The sequence below is a fragment of the Musa acuminata genome, unplaced genomic scaffold, assembly GCF_036884655.1.
Source record: "Musa acuminata AAA Group cultivar baxijiao unplaced genomic scaffold, Cavendish_Baxijiao_AAA HiC_scaffold_455, whole genome shotgun sequence".
Taxonomy (NCBI): Eukaryota; Viridiplantae; Streptophyta; class Magnoliopsida; order Zingiberales; family Musaceae; genus Musa; species Musa acuminata.
In genome coordinates this window covers 117501-127500 of record NW_027020702.1, presented here as the reverse complement: position 1 = coordinate 127500, position 10000 = coordinate 117501, and positions in this window count along the sequence as shown.

The window sequence follows — 10000 nt, the reverse complement described above, 5'->3', positions numbered from 1 at the left end:
ACATTTTGCTCCGCTCACGACGGTCACCGCGCGACGCAAGAACAGCCCAAAAACAGGCCAAAACGGCCCAAAAACGGGACAAAACTGGCCATTTTTGGCTGCGCGAGCGAGCGGCGAGCGGCGGACAGCGAGCTAAGCGAGAGGCAGCACCGTCCCTGCTATACGAAAGCCCCATCCAGCCCTGTGCCACCCGGGGGGTTCCAGGGTGCTGAGATGGCTGACATTTTGCTCCGCTCACGACGGTCACCGCGCGACGCAAGAACAGGCCAAAAACAGGCCAAAACGGCCCAAAAACGGGCCAAAACTGGCCATTTTTGGCTGCGCGAGCGAGCAGCGAGCGGCGGACAGCGAGCGAAGCGAGAGGCATCACCGTCCCTGCTATACGAAAGCCCCATCCAGCCCTGTGCCACCCGGGGGGTTCCAGGGTGCTGAGATGGCTGACATTTTGCTCCGCTCAAGATGGTCACCGCGCAACGCAAAAACAGGCCAAAAACTGGCCAAAACGGGCCAAAACTGGCCATTTTTGGCTGCGCGAGCGAGCGGCGAGCGGCGAACAGCGAGCGAAGCGAGAGGCAGCACCGTCCCTGCTATACGAAAGCCCCATCCAGCCCTGTGCCACCCGGGGGGTTCCAGGGTGCTGAGATGGCTGACATTTTGCTCCGCTCACGACGGTCACCGCGCGACGCAAGAACAGGCCAAAAACTGGCCAAAACGGCCCAAAAACGGGCCAAAACTGGCCATTTTTGGCTGCGCGAGCGAGCGGCGAGCGGCGGACAGCGAGCGAAGCGAGAGGCAGCACCGTCCCTGCTATACGAAAGCCCCATCCAGCCCTGTGCCACCCGGGGGGTTCCAGGGTGCTGAGATGGCTGACATTTTGCTCCGCTCACGACGGTCACCGCGCGACGCAAGAACAGCCCAAAAACAGGCCAAAACGGCCCAAAAACGGGACAAAACTGGCCATTTTTGGCTGCGCGAGCGAGCGGCGAGCGGCGGACAGCGAGCGAAGCGAGAGGCAGCACCGTCCCTGCTATACGAAAGCCCCATCCAGCCCTGTGCCACCCGGGGGGTTCCAGGGTGCTGAGATGGCTGACATTTTGCTCCGCTCACGACGGTCACCGCGCGACGCAAGAACAGCCCAAAAACAGGCCAAAACGGCCCAAAAACGGGCCAAAACTGGCCATTTTTGGCTGCGCGAGCGAGCAGCGAGCGGCGGACAGCGAGCGAAGCGAGAGGCATCACCGTCCCTGCTATACGAAAGCCCCATCCAGCCCTGTGCCACCCGGGGGGTTCCAGGGTGCTGAGATGGCAGACATTTTGCTCCGCTCAAGATGGTCACCGCGCAACGCAAAAACAGGCCAAAAACTGGCCAAAACGGGCCAAAACTGGCCATTTTTGGCTGCGCGAGCGAGCGGCGAGCGGCGAACAGCGAGCGAAGCGAGAGGCAGCACCGTCCCTGCTATACGAAAGCCCCATCCAGCCCTGTGCCACCCGGGGGGTTCCAGGGTGCTGAGATGGCTGACATTTTGCTCCGCTCACGACGGTCACCGCGCGACGCAAGAACAGGCCAAAAACTGGCCAAAACGGCCCAAAAACGGGCCAAAACTGGCCATTTTTGGCTGCGCGAGCGAGCGGCGAGCGGCGGACAGCGAGCGAAGCGAGAGGCAGCACCGTCCCTGCTATACGAAAGCCCCATCCAGCCCTGTGCCACCCGGGGGGTTCCAGGGTGCTGAGATGGCTGACATTTTGCTCCGCTCACGACGGTCACCGCGCGACGCAAGAACAGGCCAAAAACTGGCCAAAACGGCCCAAAAACGGGACAAAACTGGCCATTTTTGGCTGCGCGAGGGAGCGGCGAGCGGCGGACAGCGAGCGAAGCGAGAGGCAGCACCGTCCCTGCTATACGAAAGCCCCATCCAGCCCTGTGCCACCCGGGGGGTTCCAGGGTGCTGAGATGGCTGACATTTTGCTCCGCTCAAGACGGTCACCGCGCAACGCAAAAACAGGCCAAAAACTGGCCAAAACGGCCCAAAAACGGGCCAAAACTGGCCATTTTTGGCTGGGCAAGCGAGCGGCGAGCGGCGGACAGCGAGCGAAGCGAGAGGCAGCACCTTCCCTGCTATACGAAAGCCCCATCCAGCCCTGTGCCACCCTGTCACGACCTTAGCTGGAATTGCCTAAGGCGTGAGGCACCCTTGCGGCCGAAGACGCGAACTTAGCTTGCGTTGCCTAAGTCGCGGGTCACCCTCGTTGCAAAGACGCGAACTTAGCTTGCGTTGCCTAAGTCGCGCTTTGCCCTTGCGATCTTGCTCCGCAAGGATCAGCCACTTTGTAACCTCTCGCAGGTCCCGAAGGACCTGTAAAAGAGAAAGAAAGTTAGATCGAAAGAACGAGCAACGGACAAGTCCCGAAGTCTCGCGAAAAGGGAAGCTTTACAAGCAAATCGTCGAACACCTTGTGTGCACAAGAGAAAAGAGGGAGAGGGAGGAAAACAAGGCTTTCAAGGATGAACGAACAGCTGCAAGCCCACAAACAGCCGCTCACCTGGTCCCGGACGCAACACCAAGTTCCCGTAAAGGTCACGTGCGAACTTGCGAAAGAGTGTTCAACGCCCGGTATATAACCGAAGCCCCATCCAGCCATGTGCCACCCGGGGGGTTCCTGGGGTCTGAGCTGGCTGACATTTTGGTGAGCGGAGGCAGCACTCCGCTCACCTCCCGCGGCACGCGAAAACGGCTCCGTTTTGGGCTGTTTTGGGGCTGTTTTGCTCGGTTTGGTGAACGGTCGCTTTGCAACGCTGCAGCTTGTTCGAACTTACATATTTACAAGCAAAATGACCCAAAACCATAAGAAAACATGCTGTCAAACAGCTGTACATGCGGGTGCGAGCGACGAACGGTTCGTTGAACGGAGTTGTTGCGGGTGTGCGACGACCGTTCGTGACATTCTCCCCCACTTAAACTGTCGACGCCCTCGTCGACGCTTGTTGGTAGTTGTTGATGACTTCTTCTTCATGTCGCAGGGCGTCTTCAGGCTCCCAACTGGCTTCAGTTCGGGGAAGCTTTCGCCACTTCACCAAGTACTCTGTCTGCTCCGCTCCGTTGGGTAGCTTTATCTTGCGATCCGCCAGAATGGTTTCCACTCGCTTCTCGTAGGAGGCTGTGATGGGAGGTAGCCGAGTTGGAATACTTCGAGAAGCATCTTGCGGATCCGAATGGTAGGCCTTCAGGTTGCTGGCGTGAAGAACGTTGTGAATTTTGAACCACGCCGGCAGCTGCAACTTGTAAGAAACATTGCCTACTCTGCTGATAATTGGGAAGGGCCCTTCATACTTACGCACCAATCCTTTGTGGACTCTTTTCCTGAAGAATTGGAGTGATGCTGGTTGGAGCTTTACCAACACCAAATCGCCAACTTTGAACTCTTGTGGTCGCCTTCCCAAGTCTGCCCACTTCTTCATCCGTTTTGCCGCCTTCTCCAAGTAAGCCCGCGCAATATCGGCATTTCGATGCCACTCCTTTGCGAAATGGTAGGCTGATGGACTACTCCCAGTATAACCAATTGCCATAGTGTGCGGAGTCGACGGTTGTTGTCCTGTGATAATTTCGAAGGGGCTCTTGTTGGATGCAGAGCTCCGCTGCAAGTTGTAGGAGAATTGGGCGATGTCCAACAGCTTCACCCAATCTCGTTGATTGGCACTCACGTAGTGCCGGAGATACTGCTCTAAGAGCGAATTTATTCTTTCAGTTTGACCATCCGTCTGGGGGTGGAGGCTTGTAGAGAAGTATAACTTTGACCCCAACAATTTGAATAGCTCGGTCCAGAATCGTCCCAGGAACCGAGCGTCTCGATCACTAACAATATTGTGTGGGACTCCCCAATACTTCACTACACCCTTCATCATCAGTCTGGCCGCCTCTTCAGCTGAACAGTGTAGGGGAGCAGCAATGAAAGTTGCATACTTTGAAAACCGATCGACCACCACAAGTATCGATCCAAGTCCCCCTACAGGCGGCAAGCTAGATATGAAGTCTAAGGAAATGCTCTCCCATGGCCTTTCTGGTACAGGCAACGGCTCCAAAAGTCCCACCGGCTTCCGTTGCTCCACCTTGTCTTGTTGGCAAGTAAGGCATGTTCGAACATACTTCTCCACATCAATCCCCATCTTTGGCCAATAGAAGGCCCTCTCCACGAGAGCCAATGTTCTGTGAATGCCGGGATGTCCAGCCCAAAGGGAATCGTGACACTCTTTCAAGAGTTCACGCCTTAAATTGTCCACTCGGGGAACATAAACTCTATTCCCTTTTGTGTAAACAAGTCCCTCCTGGACCCAAAATCGTCGTGCCTTGCCTTCTTTGATGAGCTGCATCAGGATAACTGCCTGGGGATCACTATACAGTCCATCTCTGATTCGAGAAAGGAAGTTGGAATGTAACTGACTTGTTTGGCCTCTGCCCTCCAGTTGTGCAGCATTCACGCACTCCACCTTCCGACTCAGCGCATCGGCCACGACATTCGCCTTCCCGGGCTTGTATTCCATTGCCATATCAAATTCAGCCAGGAAGTCCTGCCACCGTGCTTGCTTTGGGGAGAGCTTCTTCTGAGTTTGGAAATAACTCAGGGCGATGTTGTCTGTCCTCAGCACAAATCGCGACCCGAGGAGGTAGTGTCGCCAAACTCGTAGGCAGTGGATCACCGCTGTCATCTCCTTCTCATGCACTGGATACCGCCTCTCGGTCTCGTTGAGTTTGCGGCTCTCGTAGGCCACCGGATGACCTTCTTGCATGAGTACTCCACCAATAGCAAAGTCCGAAGCATCGGTATGGACTTCAAAGGGCTCTCCATAGTTTGGCAATTTGAGCACTGGTTCTTCCAGAACAGCAGCCTTCAGATCTTGGAATGCTATCTCACATTTGTCAGACCACTTCCAAGGCTGCTCCTTCTTCAGCAACTCCGTCAGTGGGGTTGCCCGCTTCGAATATCCTGAAATGAAGCGTCGATAGTAGTTGACGAATCCAAGGAAGGATCTCAACTCTGGCACCTTCTTTGGTGTTCGCCATTCCGTAACTGCTTGCACCTTCGACTTGTCCATCCGAATGGAGCCACCACCGATTCGATGCCCTAAGAATAGGATCTCAGTTTGAGCAAAGTAGCATTTCTCCCTTTTTACGAACAAAGTGTTCTCCCTGAGAACCTTGAAAATCGTCCGAAGGTGCTTGACGTGCTCCTCGAGCGTTTGGCTGTAGACGACGATATCGTCCAAGTAGACGACCACGAACTTATCCAAATACTCCTTGAATAGTTGGTTCATGAGAGTACAGAATGTGGCCGGAGCGTTGGTTAAGCCGAAAGGCATCACCAAGAACTCAAACGCTCCATACCTGGTCACACAGGTAGTCTTCGCTTCGTCGCCTTCAGCAATGCGCACCTGCCAATACCCCGACCGAAGGTCGAGTTTTGAGAAATACTTGGCCTTGCCCAGTTGGTCGAACAAGTCCGCGATGAGCGGGATGGGATACTTGTTCTTCACCGTTACTTTGTTGAGGGCTCGATAGTCGACGCATAATCGGAGGCTCCCATCTTGTTTCTTCTGGAAGAGAACTGGAGCTCCGAAAGGTGCTTTTGAGCTGCGGATGAGACCACCGCTTAGCAGTTCACCTAACTGCTTCCTGAGTTCGGCCAACTCTGGCGGGGGCATGCGGTAAGGTGGTCTCGCTGGAGGCTTCACTCCTGGCTCCAGCTCGATACTGTGATCCACGCCTCTGCGTGGTGGGAGAGTCTTCGGCAACTCGGGTGGCATAACGTCTTCGAACTCCTTCAAGACATTCGCCACTACAGCAGGTTCTTGAATGGCCTCTTCGTTGAGTGGCTCTAGCTTCATAGCAGCCACGAATGTCAGTTCGCCCTTTCGCACCCCTTTCTTCAATTGTAAGGCCGAAATGTGTTGGGGCTCCTTGGTTCCTCTCCGAGAGACGGGAACCACGCAGGGGTCATCGCCTCCCATCATACATAGGGAGTTTAAGAACGGCATCGGCACCAACTTCGCCGCATGCATAAACTCCATTCCAAGAATCACTTGGAAGTCGTCCAGTGGCACGGCCATCATGTTGGTGTTACCGCTCCAAGTCCCGATTTTGATAGGAACACCCTTCGCCAACCCGGAGATTCGCCTGGCCTCCGAGTTCACCGCCTTCATTCGGCTTGGGCTCTTCTCCAATGTCAACCCAAGTCGCTGTGCTTCGCGATCGGCTATGAAGTTGTGGGTAGCGCCCGTGTCCACCATTGCACGGGTCGTTTGGCCATTTAGCTTAATGTCCACATACATTAGTTCGCTGCTTCCTGCTTTTTGTGCCTTCGTCTTCGTGTTCTCCCCCACTTGACCCCGCATAGCGTTCAACAGACGCATTGCTCCCATTCGGGGTCCTTGCGACTCCTCCTCGTCGCTGCTGGATTCTGAGCTGCTCGAACTAAGAGCAACAGCTTTGCCCTTGTCCGATCGGGGAGGGTGGATGGAAGCTGTCAAAGCGTTGAGTGCCTGCTTCTGTGGGCACTCCCTTACCATGTGCGGTCCTCCGCACAAGAAGCATCCTCCAGGTTTTGAGGCCTTGCCTTTTGGGTTCGGCCCTTTGTGGGAGCTCTTCTTCTTCTGTTCGCCCCCGAGATCTTTCCCTCGAGAATGTTTTGGAGGGCGATTGCTTGAAGATTGTTTCCTTCTCGCTGGGTCTTCAGAGGAAACGAAGTCGGTGAGCCTTTCTGCAGCTGCAATTGCCCCGACCACGTCGGTAACATTCCTTCGATTCAGCTCTTGCTGAGCCCATGGTTTCAGACCATCAAGGAAGCTGAACAACTTGTCCTTCTCGGACATGTCCTGTATGTCCAGCATCAGTGCAGAAAACTGCTTTACATAGTCTCGGATGGTGGTACTTTGGCGGAGTTGTCTCAACTTCCTTCTTGCGACGAACTCTGTGTTCTCCGGTAGGAACTGAGTTCTCAACTCCCGCTTCAAGTCTTCCCATGTGTCGACTCGACACCGACCTTGTTGGATCTCCTCCCAACGAGTTCGCCACCAAAGTTTCGCATCTCCATTCAGATACATTGTTGCTATTGAAACTTTGGTATCTTCAGAATCGGGCCTCGTAGCTCGGAAGTATTGCTCCATGTCGAACAGAAAGTTCTCGAGCTCCTTGGCATCTCTGGCCCCTCCGTATCCATGGGGCTCAGGTGCCCTCAAGTTTTGTGGCGGTGCAACGCGGGTGTTGCCTCCTCCCGCATTTAGCATTCTTGTGAGCATAGCCACCTTCGCCGTGAGTTCCGCCACAACGTCTTGCAAGTGCTGCACGGAGTCCTTGGTGTCATCGGACAGTCGGTCGACTAGGGCCTCGACCTTGTCGATCCTGGACTCCGCTTCCTCTTGCGAGCTCTCTACCCCAACAAGTCTTTGTTGGCCATGGTAGAGTTCCTCCATGCTCGCTTCCAGAACATCTAGGCGGGTTTCCGCCGTCGTGAGTCTCTCCTTATGACTCTTTTTTCCTGTTAGCGCACCAGATTGCGCTTCCTCCGCTCGCGGAGAGTTGCCAACTTCTCGCTCATCCTGTTCGCTGCCGCGATCCTCGTGAGCGGCTCCAACAGCATGAGAGCGAGTGTGCACATGCAGCCCACCTGCGGCTGCTTGGGGCAAGGTTCCGGCTTGCCCCGTCTTGCTTGATTCGCCACGATGCTTTGCCATGGCGAAGTTGCGAAGTTCGTTCGCTGTTCGATCGAAGAGCTTGCCCGCTCTGATACCACAATGTCACGACCTTAGCTGGAATTGCCTAAGGCGTGAGGCACCCTTGCGGCCGAAGACGCGAACTTAGCTTGCGTTGCCTAAGTCGCGGGTCACCCTCGTTGCAAAGACGCGAACTTAGCTTGCGTTGCCTAAGTCGCGCTTTGCCCTTGCGATCTTGCTCCGCAAGGATCAGCCACTTTGTAACCTCTCGCAGGTCCCGAAGGACCTGTAAAAGAGAAAGAAAGTTAGATCGAAAGAACGAGCAACGGACAAGTCCCGAAGTCTCGCGAAAAGGGAAGCTTTACAAGCAAATCGTCGAACACCTTGTGTGCACAAGAGAAAAGAGGGAGAGGGAGGAAAACAAGGCTTTCAAGGATGAACGAACAGCTGCAAGCCCACAAACAGCCGCTCACCTGGTCCCGGACGCAACACCAAGTTCCCGTAAAGGTCACGTGCGAACTTGCGAAAGAGTGTTCAACGCCCGGTATATAACCGAAGCCCCATCCAGCCATGTGCCACCCGGGGGGTTCCTGGGGTCTGAGCTGGCTGACATTTTGGTGAGCGGAGGCAGCACTCCGCTCACCTCCCGCGGCACGCGAAAACGGCTCCGTTTTGGGCTGTTTTGGGGCTGTTTTGCTCGGTTTGGTGAACGGTCGCTTTGCAACGCTGCAGCTTGTTCGAACTTACATATTTACAAGCAAAATGACCCAAAACCATAAGAAAACATGCTGTCAAACAGCTGTACATGCGGGTGCGAGCGACGAACGGTTCGTTGAACGGAGTTGTTGCGGGTGTGCGACGACCGTTCGTGACAGGGTGGCACAGGGCTGGATGGGGCTTTCGTATAGCAGGGACGGTGATGCCTCTCGCTTCGCTCGCTGTCCGCCGCTCGCTGCTCGCTCGCGCAGCCAAAAATGGCCAGTTTTGGCCCGTTTTTGGGCCGTTTTGGCCTGTTTTTGGCCTGTTCTTGCGTCGCGCGGTGACCGTCGTGAGCGGAGCAAAATGTCAGCCATCTCAGCACCCTGGAACCCCCCGGGTGGCACAGGGCTGGATGGGGCTTTCGTATAGCAGGGACGGTGCTGCCTCTCGCTTAGCTCGCTGTCCGCCGCTCGCCGCTCGCTCGCGCAGCCAAAAATGGCCAGTTTTGTCCCGTTTTTGGGCCGTTTTGGCCTGTTTTTGGGCTGTTCTTGCGTCGCGCGGTGACCGTCGTGAGCGGAGCAAAATGTCAGCCATCTCAGCACCCTGGAACCCCCCGGGTGGCACAGGGCTGGATGGGGCTTTCGTATAGCAGGGATGGTGCTGCCTCTCGCTTCGCTCGTTGTCCGCCGCTCGCCGCTCGCTCGCGCAGCCAAAAATGGCCAGTTTTGGCCCGTTTTTGGGCCGTTTTGGCCAGTTTTTGGCCTGTTCTTGCGTCGCGCGGTGACCGTCGTGAGCGGAGCAAAATGTCAGCCATCTCAGCACCCTGGAACCCCCCGGGTGGCACAGGGCTGGATGGGGCTTTCGTATAGCAGGGACGGTGCTGCCTCTCGCTTCGCTCGCTGTCCGCCGCTCGCCGCTCGCTCGCGCAGCCAAAAATGGCCAGTTTTGGCCCGTTTTGGCCAGTTTTTGGCCTGTTTTTGCGTTGCGCGGTGACCATCTTGAGCGGAGCAAAATGTCAGCCATCTCAGCACCCTGGAACCCCCCGGGTGGCACAGGGCTGGATGGGGCTTTCGTATAGCAGGGACGGTGATGCCTCTCGCTTCGCTCGCTGTCCGCCGCTCGCTGCTCGCTCGCGCAGCCAAAAATGGCCAGTTTTGGCCCGTTTTTGGGCCGTTTTGGCCTGTTTTTGGGCTGTTCTTGCGTCGCGCGGTGACCGTCGTGAGCGGAGCAAAATGTCAGCCATCTCAGCACCCTGGAACCCCCCGGGTGGCACAGGGCTGGATGGGGCTTTCGTATAGCAGGGACGGTGCTGCCTCTCGCTTAGCTCGCTGTCCGCCGCTCTCCGCTCGCTCGCGCAGCCAAAAATGGCCAGTTTTGGCCCGTTTTTGGGCCGTTTTGGCCTGTTTTTGGGCTGTTCTTGCGTCGCGCGGTGACCGTCGTGAGCGGAGCAAAATGTCAGCCATCTCAGCACCCTGGAACCCCCCGGGTGGCACAGGGCTGGATGGGGCTTTCGTATAGCAGGGACGGTGCTGCCTCTCGCTTCGCTCGCTGTTCGCCGCTCGCTCGCGCAGCCAAAAATGGCCAGTTTTGGCCCGTTTT